This window comes from Acinonyx jubatus, chromosome A2, assembly GCF_027475565.1.
Source record: "Acinonyx jubatus isolate Ajub_Pintada_27869175 chromosome A2, VMU_Ajub_asm_v1.0, whole genome shotgun sequence".
NCBI lineage: Eukaryota > Metazoa > Chordata > Mammalia > Carnivora > Felidae > Acinonyx > Acinonyx jubatus.
This window is the reverse complement of record NC_069383.1, coordinates 135661873-135680460: the sequence shown is the minus strand read 5'-3', so window position 1 is coordinate 135680460 and position 18588 is coordinate 135661873. Positions and strand designations below refer to the sequence as shown.

At 39.9% G+C, this 18588-nt stretch overlaps 1 long non-coding RNA gene across 1 annotated transcript in view; it reads right to left on the bottom strand.

Annotated features, from left to right (window-relative positions):
- LOC106968858 (uncharacterized) overlaps window positions 1–18588 on the bottom strand; it is a 109466-nt gene that overhangs the window by 2713 nt on the left and 88165 nt on the right. The window lies entirely within an intron of this gene.

The following is an 18588-nucleotide window of genomic DNA, read 5'->3' as shown; positions in this document are numbered from 1 at the left end:
TCTCTGCCTCCTTCACACCTGCATGCAGACACATGACCGAGTTCTGGCCAAAGCAGTGAAGATATGAATGTGCTTTCCCTATGTCCTCTTCCCAAATGCCGGCTGAATACAGAGGATCTGAGGGCCTCGAGGAGGGTGGAGCCACAAGATGGAAAGACCCAGCAGAACAAGAACACCCGGGATTGTGATATGAATAAGAGATAACCTTGATTTTGTTACACTACTGTAACTTTAAGGTTATCGGGTGAAGCCTCTAACCTACCCTGCTGTGGGCATAAAAATAGAGGGTGGAGAGAGAGAAGAAGGAACAAAGTGAAACTGGATCCCAGGGTAGGGACACCTCTGCCATTTTCAGGGGCGGGGGCTCTTCTACCTGGAGACAAAATTCTAATTCCTTTGAGAATTCTTTCTGGCAATCCCACTGCCCCATTATCATTTCCATCAGTGGTTTAAAAAGCCCTGATTTTGATAGTTTTCGCTCTCCCCAAATGACTGCATTTCTTTCTCTGCTGCATCCCAAAGCAGATGGGATTTGGAGATTGACTCATATTTTAAATCTGCCTTTTGGAACTTGTCCAAAGGCTTTGATTAGCCTGAACCCGTAGTATCAGCTCTCAAGCACTCTTTTGTTATAAGTCATATCTTGCATTTTAGAAGTGAACATTTTCCTCCGGGCCCACAAATTTTGGTGCTAGGCAAGAATAAAATATGGTAATTTCATGACATTGAGTTTGTTAAATTATGCACTGATGAAGCTTCATATTTCTCCTTCTAATTAGAGGGTAAGATTTGAGTAATAGCAAGTAAATTGCTACAACATGTCTAAACGTATTATTTTATTTTGAATGACACCTAGTAATAAAAAGGACTAGTTTCACAACAAATCTCTTATCTCAAAGGTCAAAATATTATATATTTTCAAAAGCTTTCCTACCTGTAAAACATCTTCTGGGAAGTATAATACCCTGCCTTATGGGGAAATAATTAGCAGGGGATATGGATGCTGTCTATCAAAGAATTATGAAACTTGGAGGAATTATATAAAAGGGCTTTTTTTCTTTGCATTTGCGAAATTGTACAAAAAGATTTTCACTAAATGCAAGTGAAACTACCATGGGTAATTTCCAGGGTTCTTCATCAGAATGGGGGCAGGGATACTCAGGATCATAATAGAGGTTGTGAACAACATCTTTGATTAAGTTAGCTGAGACATTTGCCCTGGAGCTCCATCAAAATGAAGATACGGAGTATAAAAGCATCCTTGTGTATTCTCAATTTAGATAGGAGACTCAGAAGAAGGATTAGATGACTTCTCATGGCCTCTATAATTGTAAGTACTGTATAATTCACCTTTTTTATCTATTAAGAAGTAGGATGGCCAGCACCATTTATTTTGTCAATTGAAATTGGGTCCATTTAAAAATTCTACAGAGTCACTAATGCATGGTCAATCACAAGATCACAAATCTGTAAAATCTAAAAGAGATGTTAGGCAGGCATCTGATCTAATGCCTTTATTTTATAGATGAAGACAGAGAAGACCAGAGAAATAAAGTGATGTATTCAAGGTCATCTATCAAGTTATTGCTTAATATAACTGAGAAGTCTAAAAGTGAAATACAACTGAGTTATGAAATGGCTGGAACCAGGAGCTCAAACATGTCACTGGGAACCTGTCACTATCGGTCGTTTGACTATGCTTTTCTTTGCTGTTTTCTTCTTAGGCATATGGTATTCTTGCACATTGCTGGGAATATTCTGGTCTTTGGTCCTTCTATTTCAGTGGCTCCATCTGAAAGGCAGCTTCTTTACTCTACTGGTTCCACTAAAGTTTATTGGCACAGTTTGGGACATAGTCCGTCTAAATGAACCACTGGCCAGGGTGTTCCATGTTCTGATTTTCTTCATCTGAGGCCAGGTACCCATCAGCAAGGCAGGTCATTTTCACCTAACCTATATGGGACTGTGGCTGGGAGAGGGTAGCTTCCGAAACCGGCTCCAGGCAATGTTGCTGGAAAAAAGAGGTTTCCTGCTGCATGGACAAAAGTGACAAATGTCTACTACACATGGCAATGCCTCATGAATCTCCTTGTCAGTTTGTTATGCAACTCCATTATTTCGTTCATGGTATGTCATAAAGAAGTGATTTTATTTTAAAAAATATTTAGGTCTATACTGTATAATAAAATAACAATGTTTTTCTGCTTTGTTTCCAAATGACGAGTTAATAAAAAGTTTCAGGGCTTCTACTTGCAACATTTCTCTGCAAATAACCCATCATATGGATGGTTATTATTATCCCCAATAGATCAAAAGCCAAATGAACAATAATCACCACTGAAGTTCTTCTATTGAGCAATGGAAGCGAAAGTAATATGGAAATCCTGACATGTGTGGTTTACCTGTTCTGGTAAGTCACTATATGAGTCTATAAGGTATCAGTTTGAAGGGAAATTGTAGATTATCATTTTCATGATCATTAATGTCTTATTTTTCTCATACTCCCTATCTCTTTCCTGTCTAATAGTTTAGTATAAACTAAACAAGATGTGCATAAACAAGAATAATCAAAACCAAACAAACTGTAATCATAGAGTCCATGTTTGAGCCAGTAGCATTTAGCTGAATGAAAGCGATCGTGTACCTTAAAAGTGCCCACGATAAAAGCTGCAAGGCCTCACACTATTCTGTTTTGTTTTAACAGAAAAGAATTTCACCCAATCACTTTATTTTATGGCTTTAAACAAAATCAAAAAGACTTGCGGAGATCCCAGCATCTCTAACAACACAAACCCTCAGAACATCTCTAGTGACGGACACCCTCAAGGGTATGCAAAATGCAGGCTGGCGAATATCGGATACTCCTTGCTTTCTCCCATGTCATGGTGGAGGCTGTTCATCTCTGAGGATGGCTACTCCGTCACTTGAGGTAAAAACCAGTTGAATACTTCAATAGTATTATTGGTGTCACTTCTCTACTTTGTAATTAAAAGGAAAACCCCAAGCGTGTGCCTCTCGTGGGTCGCTACGTCATGGGTGCTCATGTGGTGTCACAGTGGAAGATGGCATTTGGAGCCAGACAGAACTGGGAAATGCCAGCCCTTTCTGCTGACACTGGCCCAGCTTTTCACCTGCTCTGAGACTTAGTCTGTACCTATGATGGAGCCATGAATTTCACTTTGGCGGTGAGCTACCTGGCTCATGATTAACACTGTCTAGGCTTAGACCCCAACTCTACTACATGCCAAATGTCAGCATGTGACTTAACCTCTCCAAGCTCCAGTTTGCTTGTGTGAAATGGGATAAGGGTAGGGTAAGGTCCCTTACGGCTTTTGCAAAGATTATATAATGTCTTGTGTGCAGGATAAAACCACTGCCCCTCAAATCCTCTTTTTACCCTTATTCTACCAAATTCTGTACCTGGAAGACTAACCAAGAAGGACTTCATCTGTGGACTCTCTCATCCACTGAGTTCTGCTTGACTGGTGGAAACACCAGCAGGAGACCTCAGGGCAGAAGAGCGTGAGATTTCTCCAGCTCCCCCCTGCTTCTGGGTGGCCTCTAAGGAAGACCTCTGAGGAGCCCTCTCAATTGTTGACTCTCTTCTTTCCAGGTTCTGGTGACCTACTCCTTCCACCGGCAGCTTCAGGCCTACCTTCCTTCACTCCTTCACTTCATTCCTTAAACGTGTGCACACCGTGTGTTTCCCAGCATATACACCACGAAAAGTGCTTCACCAGGTACACAACAAGTGCTTATGTGCATTCCTTGGCATACGGCCGTCTTCCTCTCTCTCTGTGTCTCTGCTCCTTATAACACCACCAGCAACTGGATTAAGGTCCAGTGTATTTTAACTTGCTTACATCTGCAGAGACCCTATGTCCAAATAGGTCACATTCATAAGTTCCAGGGGTTTTGGACTTGAATGTATCTTTTTTGGAAGACCAAATTCAACCCGCAACAGTCTCTGAGTTTATTTGGCTTTGTTATTATTCTGTTATGTTTTCTATTTGTCTACAAACGAAACAATACCGCACTGTCTTAATTACTAGAGATTTATATGATGCCTTGATATCTAGAAAGCATGTCACTCTCCCAAACTTGTTTTTCTTTAAAAGTGTCATGGCTTTAAGGCGCTTGGGTGGCTCAGTCAGTTAAGCATCCGACTTCAGCTCAGGTCATGATCTCGCACTCCATGAGTTCAAGCCCCGTGTCGGGCTCTGTGCTGACAGCTTGGAGCTCGGAGCCTGGAGCCTGCTTCAGATTCTGTGTCTCCCTCTCTCTCTGCCCTTCTCCCCTGTTCATGCTCTGTCTCTCTCACTCTCAAAAATGAATAAATGTTGAAAAAATTTTTTTAATTAAAAAAAAGTGTCATGGCTTTTCCCTGTTCCCTTTTACATAAACTTTAGAATCAGTTTCTACTTTTTCCAAAAAACAAAAAAAACAACAACAAAAAAAACCCCCAAAAACCACAACTCCTGTAGATTTCTACAGGAGTTTAGATTGGAATAGCACTTAATTCACAATTTTGGAGAGAACTGACCACTTTATAACGTAGAATCTTCTTTCTGTTCATTAACATAGTAGTAATTCTTTTAGCTTTACTCACTAGCATTATAAAAAGTGTTATAAATGGAAATTTTAAAATGAATTTTCTAAATATTGGACGTTGATGCGTAGATTTATTTTTGCATATTGATTTCATATCCAACCACCCTTCTTAAACTCTCTCATTACTTCTAATGATTTGAAACCTCTTTGGAGCTTTTCAAATTTTTGTCATTTAAAATTTCATTTCTTCCTTTCTAATCCTTATAGATTTAATTTCTATTTCTTGTCTTACTGCATTCACTGAAACCTCCCGGAAAATAGAAGCTAGAATGAATATCCTTGGGTTTTCCTTGATCTTCAGAGGAATGCATCACCATTAAGTATGGGGCTTGCTCCACACTTTTGATAGGTAACCTTTACCAGGTTAAAGACATTTTTATATTCCAAGTCTGCATTCATTCTCTGTCATTGTCCTTTGATGCAACTTTTCCTTTAGTTACCAGTTTCGTTATAGATACTCAAAACTATCTCCTCTTCATTTTAAAGTGTTTAGGATAGATGAACTAGATAGATTTGTGCCTTCAGTCAAGTATTATCAAGACATTGACACTCTCAATGTCTATCTTTTGAAAGAAGCAAATATAAGGGTGTTACTTACACGTCAAGAACTCCCTGCCAGACCTCCCAAAAGGTAGCATGATTCAGTGAAAAAGGTTCTAGGCTTCGAGTTACGAGACCAACGTTCTCATCTTGACACATAGATGCAGACTTTTGTCAAAGGCCTGTTTGCAGGTCACCTACCTTCATTACAGGTGAGCCACCATTTGGGGCATTTGAATGATGTGGAAAGCTGAGTTTGGTGGCAACTGGGCTTCCGCTTCTAGTTTTTCTCTGAGACATTATTGCACAGAAGATGCAGGATCCACAGCTGTCAGGAGACTCTTCTCCTCTCTCTCGGCCTGGGAAGATGAACCAAAGCCTAACTGGAGCAAGGAAGAAGACACAATTCCGAAGGAGAAGGGCTCTGTTCAGACTTGAGAGGAACCACTGTCCTCAATATGTCAGACTCTCCATGTGAGTGAGAAACAGTCCCATGGGGCACTGTTAAGTGTACTGGGATCAATCCACTGTGAGCAGGAAAGAGATGCTTCCTCGGGTGGTCTTAGAAGAGCAGGCAGTATCTGGAGGGAAAACCCCGCGCCTTGATATTAGCAGCCATGTGATTCAGAAAAAGAGAGACTCAGCTCTTTCCGGAAAAGAAGGGGCCACGGACATGCAGCGATGATGTCTGAAAGGGGCTTTAACACTTGTGCTCCCCGCGGATGGTAGGAGTGAAGAAAGGGTACTTCTCTTCCTGCTTTTTTTAGTGACTGCTGATACTACTAATGGCAAGTCACGTAGGACTCTTAGCGTATCATGCGGCACCATGGAAAGAAGAGTTGATTCATCCACCATGACAAACTGGGGGATTTCATATCCTCCTTAGAGACACTTTATGGATGAACTTTTTAAATATTTTTTACATTAAAAAAGCTTTTTCCCAGGGCACCTGAGTGGCTCAGTTGGTTAAGCATCTGACTCTTGGTTTTGGCTCAGGTCATGATCTCATGGTTTGTGAGTTCAAGCCCCACATCGGTCTCTGTGCTGATAGCATGGAGTCTTCTTGGGATTCTCTCTCCCTCTCTCTCTGCCCCTCCCCTGCTGGTCTTCTCTCTCTTTCTCAAAATAAATAAACACGCATCAAAAAAAAAAAAAAGCTTTTCTCTCTCACATGAAAAGCATCTGTCAATCCATGTGTCCATCCATCTATCCACCATCTGTCACTGAGTCAATATTTGTTGAGTATTATTATTATCACCAAGAGCCAACATTTCTTGGGCTCTTACAACATTTCTCTAATTTTACATGTACTTTCTCATTTATTCTTTGCAAACAGCTTGTAAGATACTTACCACTATTATTCCATTATAAAGATAAGGAAAGTGAGGCACTAGAAGGTCAAGCCGACTTGCTCAAAATCTCAGAGCTAATAATTGAAGAAGTTATGACTCAGGCCCAAGAGCCCCTTCCAGTGGCAACTGAAGTTAGATCAAATCAGCTCACAAAGAGCAAAATGTCCCATATTCAGGACTTTTGAGCACTGGTTGTTAAATTCAGCCATTATTAAAGATTAAGTTAGATAAACCTTCAATCAAATAAATGATATTAAAACAAAGGTGATCAACACTCAGCTCTGATTTCTAATTATTTTACTATATTCTACTTTATCTTCATTCTTAAAGTTATTTCTATTGAACCTTTCTGGTGGAAATATTATGTAACAATGCACTATGGCATATCTTTTTCACAAATGTGCATTCAGTCACGTTAGTAGCTTGAAATTGGCCATAGTGAACTATTTACACCATGGAGATCAGCAAATGCTACAGATCGGGACTTCCTTCTCTTGGAGAGCCCATTGTTAAATATTTACCGGCACCTTCGTGGCCCTTTCTCTCAACTGCTGTGGTGTATAACTTCTACATAACGCCATCATATTATGTACCAGGCACTGTGCTGGATACAGAAAATACAAAGTTGAATCAGTCACAGTAAGAGTAAGGAAGAGAAAATCTCACCCACTGGAAATGGAAAGGTTGTGGATGTCTCTTAATTCCAATTTGAAACATCTCTTCAAATATGTTATCCAGATATAATTGTATGTGTGGTGAAGTAAGACCTAAGGTGATCAGGAAAAATGTAATCTAAAAGGTTTCAATGGAATCATGTTGTCAGTCTCTCCTCACTTTTCTTATAGAGAACACAAAAAGAATCCATTGCAATGTGATGTGGACCCATTTCAGGTACAATGTCAGGTTATCTTGAATAAGTCCTATTGGTTGATTTGCATCTTCTGAATACACGGTCCTTTGACCGAGGGAAACTCTTTTCCTCATCCGGAACACTTGTGTTTAAGAATCGACTGAGCCTTTAACCAGACAGATGCTTTGTACAGTCAGGAAAAGAATCCTGTAAGAAACAGTTAAAGCTCATTGATATGGTAATTTCCATACCAGATATCTTTCTAATAGAATTTCACACCAGCCTGGACAATATGGTCAGCCAGATTCATTCTCAACAACCCCATGGAAATGGATGCACAGAAAGGTGAAAAGCAAGGAAGGAGGTAAGAGTACCGCATTCAGGACACATGGGTTTAGCCCCAGCTCTGCCATTTATGGGCAAATCACTTCCCTATTCTGCACCTCAAAAGCCCTGTTTATAAAATGAGGAGGTTAGACTATCCACATTTTTTAAATAAATATTTTTTAATGTTTATTTTTGAGAGAGAGAGAGCACAAGCAGGAGAGTGGGTAGAGAGAGGGAGACACAGAATCTGAAGCAGACTCCAGGCTCTGAGCTGTCAGCACAGAGCCCAATGTGGGGCTTGAACCTATTAGCTGTCAAGATACAGACATTTAAAGATTTTTAATTTGCTTGACATCCTGGATGGCAAGTCTGCACGTATTTTTAATTTTTTAAATTTGAGCCCCGCATCAGAGCTTGAACTCATGAACTGTAAGAACCGTGAGATCGTGACCTGAAGTCAGACACTTAACCAACTGAGCCACCCACATTTTTTCCCCAAGTTAAAGCCACATAAGTATCATCAACTGAGCTAATTAATACACAATTCTCAGATCCCACCTACAGACCATTTGCTCATTAGACCAAGGCCTGCCAAACAATTTGCATTTGAAGCCAGCACCTGAGTGAATTCCCTTCCCAAAGGTCGGCCCTATCACACATCCACATCACTAGACTAGGTGATCTCTATTCCTGCCTGAATGTACTGTAGTCTTGAGGTTAAGAGCAACGTATTTTCAATGTTAGTGAATAGTTTTTTTTAATCCCATGAACTGTGCATTAAAAAAGACATATTTTGTCTTGTGTTACCAAATGGTTTATTTCTTCTATTTGGGTCTTACTTGTTATTTTCCTAATTTGATAGAAGTCATTGATATTCTTTTACCATTTATAGTTCAGATAGGCCTTAATATGTATGTAAGTTCATGTTATTTGAGTGACAAAAAAAATCAACCGCTAGTTTTAATGGCATTCTAGTAATGGGGTTACTGAAGGAAGGAAAATATAAAGCTATTACCATGTGCTTGATGGGAATGATTCTGAAAAGAGTGGGAAAGCAAACAAAACCTGAATTATTGGACCATTGAATTCATCAGTATAGTAGGAAGTAGGAACATTGGACTGGCTTTTAGATAGATAACTTATATCTTGAACTTGTCCAATTGAGGTTTATCCTGTAATAAAAAATAAGATTTGAGAATAAACAATATAGTTTCCCTAATCTTTGACAATTTTCTACTATGAAGCAAGAGGTAACTATTTCCATCTTTTCCTTAATTGGTAAGTGCTATGAACTTCTGAGATTTTCATCTGCCTGCCATCGGTTCACCCTTCTGTTGGTAATGGCACCCTAGTTTTCCTCTGAGCTATACAGCTTCCCTCACTTTTAGATCACATGCTGTGATCACATGTTTCGTGGGAGGAGTGAGAGAGAGGGAAGCATGTGTTCTGGGGGCAAAAGGACATTGCTTTTGGCACACTGATTGGCTCAGGGATGGGTATGAGACAATATAGACCAGTAAGAAGTTAGCTTCAGGCTTTCCTTGAATAGCTGGGGAAGAGAAGCACTCTTTTTCATTTTGCTAGATTTTAAGCCAGGTGGGATGTGGGGCTAGAGCTGCTGACCATGATTTTGTCACTCCACAGGCTCCAAAAATGGAGGGAAACTGGGAAACAGAGTGGAACAGCAAGTAGGGGAGGAGAGGGAGAAAGGGGGAGGGAGAGAGGGAGAGAGAATATGAATGGTCAAGACCTCAAGCTGTGTTTGAGGCTGTCAGATCTCTATCCCCTGGATGTATTCCCATGATTTCTTTTCTTTTTTTTTTTCTTTGCTTAAACCACCTTTCTTTTGGTCACTTGAAACCAAACTAATCCTGATTGACTTAACAATTTTGCCCAAATCATGTAAAGCCTGTCCACTGCAAGGGTTTAGTTTTAGCCTTAATAAGTGTATGCAAAATAAGGGTATAAATTAGAAACAAAGATCTTTAACTCTCTCAAGCTGTAATATATATGCATATACAAGAAAAGAAAGGATATGTAAGAAACTGATAATGGTGTTTCCTTTGAGGAATGGAGAATTAGAGCTGAGAGGGAGACAGTTCATAGTATATCTTTGTGTACTATTTGTCTTTTATTTTTATTATGTGTACATTTTGCCTACTAAAATCCCAATTACATGATTCTACAAAGATAACTTTCTTTCTTTCTTTTCTTTCTTTCTTTCTTTCTTTCTTTCTTTCTTTCTTTCTTTCTTTCTTTCTTTTCTCTCTCTCTCTCTCTCTCTCTCTCTCTCTCTCTCTCTTTAATTGAAGTAGGGGTGCCCAGGTGGCTCAGTTGGTAAAGCATACGACTTTGGCTCAGGTCATGATTTCACAGTTTGTAAGTTCCAGCCCCACATCGGGCTCTGTGCTGATAGCTCAGAGCCTGGAGCCTGCTTTGGATTCTGTGTCTCCCTTTCTCTCTGCCTCTCCCCTGCTCTCATTCTCTCTCTCTCAAAAATAAATAAAACATTAAAAAATTTTTGAAGTATAGTTGACATACAATATTATATTAGTTTCAGGTATGCAACATAGTGATTCAGCAATTCTGTAGATTACACATGCTCACCGTGGTAAGTGTAGCTACCGTCTGTCACCATACAATGTTATTACACTATTATTGACTATGTTCCCTATACTGTATTTTTCATCCCCATGACTTATTTATTTTATAACTGGAAGTTTGTAACCCTATCCTTTTGACCACCCCCCACACCCCTACCCTTTGGCAACCCCCCAGTTCGCTTTCTGTATTTGTAAGTCTATTTCTGGTTCATTTGTTTGCTTTGTTTTTTAGATTCCACATATAAGTGAAATCATATGGTACTTGCCTTTTTCTGTCTGACTTATTTCACTTAGCAAAAGACAATTTCTCTTTATTTACCATTTACTTACTATTTATATACCAAGTTCGCCTTTGGAGTTTACTAGTTGGTAGCACTGTAGCAAGTGAATAAATGCTCAAGTATAACCTTTGTATTTATCAAAATTCTTTCTTTCCCCAAATGTGCTAAATAATGACGATGACATAAACATCTAATCTTCAGATACACCAAAATACAGTATATACTTTATTCTAGTAGAAATACTTTCTGAATGTTGTAGACAATGTGTGTCTCCTCCCTCGTTTTCAGAGTATTAATTTATCAAGATGCCATCTGTTCCATTCCTCTAATCCTCAGCTCACCTATTTTGAAGATGAGATGTCTCAAAGTAAATGCATCATTCAAATTGAGGACTAAGAGGAAGCTTATGTAATTCCGTTTCATTGCCTCTTCTAGCCTCAGGGATGGGTTGTGCCATTTCATTTTACTTCCCATTGTCCCCACATCACCTTACTGTTTGGTTTGGAGAACAAAGCTTACTGAATGACTTAAGTGAACCTTCTGCTCAGAGGAACAGAAAGACAATACCTAACAATGAGATCTGTAAAGATGAATATTTTTTTAACATGAAATTTATTGTCAAATTGGTTTCCATGTAAAGATGAATATTAATTGGGTACATTTTGATCCTCTTTTTATTTTCTTTATCGTCACAGAATTACATGTTAGGGTCAGAATGGGGTGATCTTTGGAGGCTTGTTCCATTGTTCAGCTATTAATTTCCCACCTCCTTCTCCTTCAGATCCTGATTGCAAAATCACTCATACTTCTGACCTCAACCAAGGACACCGTAAGGACTTAAGGATCCAAGGGTACATTGGTGGTCTAGACCCAGTGTTACAAATTGACTCCAAGGTGGTATAAGGTCATCTAACTAGCATTATGGGTAATAAGATGATAAACACTAATAGCTAATTTTATTTAGAACATTATGTCATGTCTTTTATCAAATATTTAATGCCCATTTAATTCTCTTAGTGTCCCTCTTAAGCCAATACAATTAGTACTCCCACAGTACAGATAGGAGGTACATAGAGCCCAAGCTGAATAACCTGTCCAAGGCCCCACATGTGGGAAATAGTACCTGGGAGGTGAACTCTGGTAGCCTGATCCCAGAGCCTATTCTCCTTATTCCACTCAGTGGGCTCAGACTCTACAGAGGCAGATGACAGCTTAAACAGATAAGGCAAGGCACAAAGGTAGATCAGAGGAGGGGATGATTAATTTTATCTGGAGAGGCCAGAGAGGCTTCCTGGAGGAGGTGATACAATAGGTGGGTTTTGAAAGATAAATGGGTGTTTATCTGGCAACCACAAGGGTATATCAGGAAACCACAACTGCATGTGCAAAAAAGGAAAAAAAAGCAATTTTATTCACTGATCCCTGAAATATAACTTCAAATTATCATAGCATATGTGTACAAATTAGGGGACAAGAGGCTAGAAGTAAAAATAAATTTCAGCATCAAAACAACTCATAGCTACCTTACTGAAAGAATTAATCCTCTTCCATCCTTAGGGATGTAATTATATATATGAAGATATATAACAGTGCATTGCAAAACATATAACGTCACAGAGAACTGCTAGTTCTTGTTATGTAACTTTATATGGCACATTGATTGCATTAATGACCCCCATTCTTTTACTTTTTTATTTCTTTTTTATTTTTTAAAATTTACATCCAAATTAGTTAGCATAGAGTGAAACAATGATTTCAGTAGATTCCTTAATGCCCCTTACCCATTTAGCCCATCCCTGCTCCCACAAGCCCTCCAGAAACCCTCAGTTTGTTCTCCATATTTATGAGTCTCTTCTGTTTTGTCCCCCTCCCTGTTTTTATATTATTTTTGTTTCCCTTCCCTTATGTTCATCTGTTTTGTCTCTTGGAGTCCTCATATGAATGAAGTCATATGATTTTTGTCTTTCTCTAATTTCACTTACCATAATACCCTCCAGTTCCATCCATGTAGTTGCAAACGGCAAGATTTCATTCTTTTTGATTGCCGAGTAATACTCCATTGTATATGTATACCACATCTTCTGTAACGATTCATCCATCAATGGACATTTGGGCTCTTTCCATACTTTGGCTGTTGTTGATAGTGCTGCTATAAACATGGGGATGCATGTGTCCCTTGGAAACAGCACACCTGTATCCCATGGATAAATGCCTAGTAGTGCCATTGCTGGGTCATAGGGTAGTTCTATTTTTAGCTTTTTGAGGGACCTCCTTTTCCAGAGTGGCTGCACCAGTTTGCATTCCCACCAGCAGTGCAAAAGAGATCTTCTTTCTCTGCATCCTCACCAACATCAGTCATTGCCTGAGTTGTTAATGTTAGCCATTCTGACAGGTGTGAGGTAGTATCTCATTGTGGTTTTGATTTGTATTTCCCTGATGATGAGTGCTGTTGAGCATTTTTTCATGTGTTGGTTGGCCATCTGGATGTCTTCCTTGGAGAAGTGTCTATTCATGTCTTTTGCCCATTTCTTCACTGGATTATTTGTTTTTTGGGTGTTGAGTTTGATAAGTTCTTTATAGATTTTGGATACTAACCCTTTATCTGATATGTTGTTTGCAAATATCTTTTTATTTTGATGAGGTCCCAATAGTTCATTTTTGCTTTTGTTTCGCTTGCCTCTTGAGATGTGTTGAGTAAGAAGTTGCTGCAGGCAAGATCAAAGAGGTTTTTGCCTGCTTTCTCCTTGAGGATTTTGATGGCTTCCTGTCTTACTTTTAGGTCTTTCATCCATTTTGAGTTTATTTTTGTGTATGGTGTAAGAAAGTGGTCCAGGTTCATTTTTCTGCATGTTGTTGTCCAGTTTTCCCAGCACTGGTTGCTGAAGAGACTGTCTTTATTCCATTGGATATTCTTTCCTGCCTTGTCAAAGATTAGTTGGCCATACGTTTGTGGGTCCATTTCTGGGTTCTCTATTCTGTTCCATTGATCTGACTGTCTGTTCTTGTGCCAGTACCATACTGTCTTGATGATTACAGCTTTGTAGTATAGCTTGAAGTCTGGGATTGTGAGGCCTCCTGCTTTGGTTTTCTTTTTCAAGATTGCTTTGGCTACTTGGCATTAATGACCCCCATTCTTTACTCTTTCCTGTAGCCCCAACTTTCACCAGGTGACTTCGCAATTCCTTTCAGTAAAGAAGGCACAATCTACTTCCTCATTTTTTAACGTTTATTTAATTTTGAGAAAGAGGGGAGGGGTGACAGAGAGAGAGAGAGAGAGAGAGAGAGGCGACAGAGGATCCAAAGTGGGCTCTGCATTGACAGCAGAGACCCCAATGCGGGGCTTAAATTCATGAGCCGTGAGATCAGGACCCAAGCTGAAGTTGGATGCTTAACCAACTGAGCCACCCAGGAGCTCCTACTTTCTCATTTTTGAATCTGGGCTGTCTTAGTACTTGCATTAGCAAGTACTAGGGATATTAGCAGACATGACACAACAAGATCTTAAAAAAACAAAACAAAACAAAACAAAAAAACAAAAAAACAACACCTGGGAAAAAAGAGGGGAGGGATTTAAGACCTATTTTGAAAAAAATAATGAGGAAACAAAAAAGCACTTGGGCACTTTTGCTTGTGCTTGCTCCCTCAGCGGGAGAACACGTGTAGGATGGTGTGCTATAGGATGAAAACCACGTGGAGCACAGCCCCTGGCCGCTTGGTTTCAGACGAGGCTACCCTGCAGTAGGGCATAGTCAGCTGAGCCCTGTGAGTCAAAGTGAGTCAGGCTCAGATCAGCCACGCCCAGCCCGATCAACCACAGCCTGCAGACCCAGGAGCTCACTCAGTGCTTACCATCGCAGGTGCTGAGTTTTCTATGTGAGTTTCCTCCACTTATAGATAGTTTGAGGGTTACAGTGACGGAGCCTGCAATTACCCCAGGAAAGACGTGAAATATTCTACTCCCAAGAAAGTTATATGGCTGTGTCAGTTTTGCCTAGTTATGTCATATCACTGTGACAACTGACAACTGATATAGTATAAAAGACCATTGCATAACACCATCAATGTCAAAAACTCTTGGAAGTCAGTGTCTTCTATTTATTTGATGCTCCAAATAAAAGCAGCAGCAACAGGCACAAGATACATGTTTTTTAGAAAAAAGAAAGAAAGAAAGAAAGAACGAACGAACCAACAGGGATCTAGCTTCTTTGACAGTAGTAGAATGTTTCATGTTTATCCCTGGGGGATCTGTAGGGTGAATTACTGTAACCCATCACCTGTCAATAAAATCACAAACTAACTTTACACAGAAATAGCCAGAAGCTAATTTAAACATTTTTTGGAACCAGGAGGTAGAAGAGATGGGCGTATTGTAATTCAGCTTTTTTCTTTATCATTCTTTAAGGAACTTCAAACCAAAGTTCTTGCATCAAAAAGGCTTTCAGCTTCAGACAGGGAGGAAGTGAAGTTATAATATTAAGAATGTTTTTGAATGGTTAGTAGTCCAAGTTTTTCAAACCCCTTCACATATGGGTAAGAGAGGAGTCAAATAAAAGTTAATTCGAATAAAGATTGTTCCATTTTTCCTAAATGTAGCGATAGATTTGTTCAATATAGAAAGTGGGGAAAATACAATGAAAAGAAAGCAAGTAAAAATATTTCCACCATTAAAATAAAATCGCTGTCAATACACTGGTATTTTAAAGGTAATTTACTCTTATTTTATTTTAGTAATAGTAGCACACTTTGAGGGACAACGCTAGGAATTTTACATTCATCTCTTGCCTTAATTATCACAACCCAGTGAGTTGGTATTGTGTCCATTTCTAGGTAAGGAAAATGAGAATATACTAACAGAAATGATCCTGGCACGGTAGCCTCTCCCTGCTGGTAGAGAAATTCAGTACTCCTTCCCTCCAGTTCTTTTTCTTTTACTTAACCTTGGAATATGGAAAATTCAAACTTAGACAACGGTAGAGTGACAAGCATCTTGAGCTTGTATGCCTCCATCGCCCACTTCAACCATTACCAACACATGTCAGGTTTGTTTCACAACCTCTACCCACTTGTGCTCCCTGCCTTTTGCTCCAGCTTCCCAGGAGAACTTCTGTATGGGTAGATCACTTAAGGATAACTCTCTCTGCAGATCCTCAAGAATAAACCCGAACGCGTCTCATACTTTCAAAGTGGCAAGTTTGCTCTGTCAATTTTGCCCAAGAAAGAAAACGTGCTTCCTGCCTACTGTAGCTGGCTGAGCTTTGATTACAGTGAAGCACAAAAAAGGAGGGAAGGTACTGAGTTCCAGGAGCTGAGCCAACCATGTAGACACTGACACGAAATGTACATATCCACCTACAAAATAAGAAGGAATAGGATGCTACCTAGTTGCAAAGCACCCTCATGTGTTTCATCATATGTGATGGAACTTTTCCTCTTTGCAAAAAACTGCCCTGTTCCAGGTATTACTTCCCTGGCTCCCAGAGAAAGCCTCTGAGGTGCTGAACTGGACTCTTCCCCCCTCACTCCTTCCTACCCAAGGACCAGGTCCGTCTTCAAGAACAAGGCTCACATGCTTGGCTGTGCTACCGTCATTCACCCTGAAATGTATAAGTGGTTAATATTCATGAGGGCCTCTATCAGAAAGTCTGTAGGGGCATATGGAAACCACAGCCTCTGTTCTTAGCAAGTTTGCACCAAAGCGTCTGAGTCTATTTACTCACAATTTGCTGATGTTTTGACATTTCCCTGCTGATTTGCCTCTTGAATGAACGCCTCATGACACATTCCTGATCAGAAGTGATACCCCAATGAGCCAAAGATTGGCTTCTCCTGTTGCCATGGGCCATCCCATCTCATTTTCTCACAGAATAAATGTTGCACTCCAGGCAAAATAAAAAAGGTGGCAGCCCTAAATGTCTCCAATTTCTGTCTCTTCCCCCTAGTCTCTGTAGCTGACAAAGGAGAGAAGAACCGCCACGCGCTCTACAGCAATTACTTTTGTATGATAACATCTTTCACGCCAGTCTTGAGAGACAAGAAGAAAGACATTACTATCATACTACTTTTTGATTTTTTAAAAGATTTTAAGTAATCTCTATGCCCAGCATACGGCTCAAACTTAGGACTGCAAGACCAGGAGTTGCATGCTCTACTGACTGAGCCAGCCAGACACCCCATACTATTTTCGGATTTAAAAAGTAAAACATGTTTGTTGTCAATACAACGCAAAAAGTGTAAAAAGTACAAAAACCTGGAAGGCAAAACTGCCTCTTGCATCTCACTCCCTAGCCCTATTTACTTAATTTTTTTTTCCTTAAAACTGGCTACTGTGCATCTGACGTGCATATTTCTAGGCATTTTTTCAATGCTTTGAAATATACACCTATATATGTTTGTAAGTATAGCCATGCGCGGTATAAGAGAAACATATATCAACACATCCATTCACATGTGTATGTGATTCATTCGGCACGTTGCATTCAATCTAAGATGCCACTGAGTATAGGATCTGTCATTATTTTATGTATACCACCAAGACTGTTGCCTGATCCATAGCAATTGTAAGACACCATCAACTATAAGGCTCTACTTATAATAATGCGAAAGGTGAAAAATGCCTACCTTGGAATCAATGAAATATGATCTGTATCTTATTCTTTTCCTCTAACAGTATAGCAAAGATACATTTCCGCTTCAGTGCAAATGGTTCCACCTTTTTTTTAACTGCCTCACGTTAGAACAGTTAGTGGTCCTACAATTTATTTAGCCATTCTCATACCGCTGAACGTTTAAGTGGCTTCCTGATTTACTATTAAGATAGCGCTGGATGAATACACGCTGGCATAAACTTTCACATACTTACGTGAAAATTTTATAGAGCGTAGTCCTACAGGTATAATCGTTGAGTCAAAGGTTATGAGCCACTAAAATGTTTACAGGTACTGAGAAACTAGGAGCTTCCTTTTCCCAGATAAGAACACCGTGGTTCTGAGGAGTCAAGCGCCTTGCTTCCACTCATGTGGTCAGTCAGGCACAGAGGTTGCCCGCTGTTTTCTGACTGGGGCAGTCCTCTCAAATACACACTCACCCTCCTCTGTCCTTTCCATTGTGGATTCATCTTTGACAGAACATCAAGTAATTCATGACTTTAACGAGCATGCGTTTTAGCCCTTGGAGTGAGGATTTTTTTTTTTCCCCAAGTCCCTGAGGCTGACATTTTTGGGAACAGCATGTTGTGGGCATTTAATGACCTGTGACGGCAAAGACACCTAAATTATGTGTACACACATGTGAGCAATCAGATTCAGGGCTGACTGGTCCAGCTCAGTCAAAGCTGCTGCCACTTTGTGGGAGAAAAGGAAAAGAAGGCATGGGGAACTTCGTGGTTCTATGGAGTGCTGTGATTACTTGTGAGTTGTGCTAAGTTAGATTGTCCAGACTTCATGGTCTGTCCCAATTTTGTAGGTTTTGAACTGATCCTCCTCTCTCCACCAATAAGGAGGAGTGACCGCTGTAGACCTAGTCACATAAAACCAAGCAAATTTCTGCTATCATCACGCTCAAGCAGTGTTAAATGGAAATAAAAGCTTATTTTATTTAAAAAAAAATTTTTTTAACGTATATTCATTTTTGAGACAGAGAGACAGAGCATGAATGGGGGAAGGTCAGAGAGAGAGGGAGGCACAGAATCCGAAACAGGCTCCAGGCTCTGAGCTGTCAGCACAGAGCCCCACGCGGGGCTCGAACTCACGGACCGCGAGATCATGACCTGAGCCAAAGTCAGATGCCCAACCGACTGAGCCACCCAAGCGCCCCTAAAAGCTTATTTTACATACATACAATTTAATACATACAATTATTCTGGTTCACAGTCAACACAATCCAAATCTCCTAAAACAGTACTTCACAAATGTTACTGTGCATATGAATCACTGGGGCCCTTATTTTCATAATTCAGATTCTAATTTAGTAGGTCTGGGATGGGGCTCAGATTCTGCATTTATAGTCTGGGTGATGCCTATGCTGCT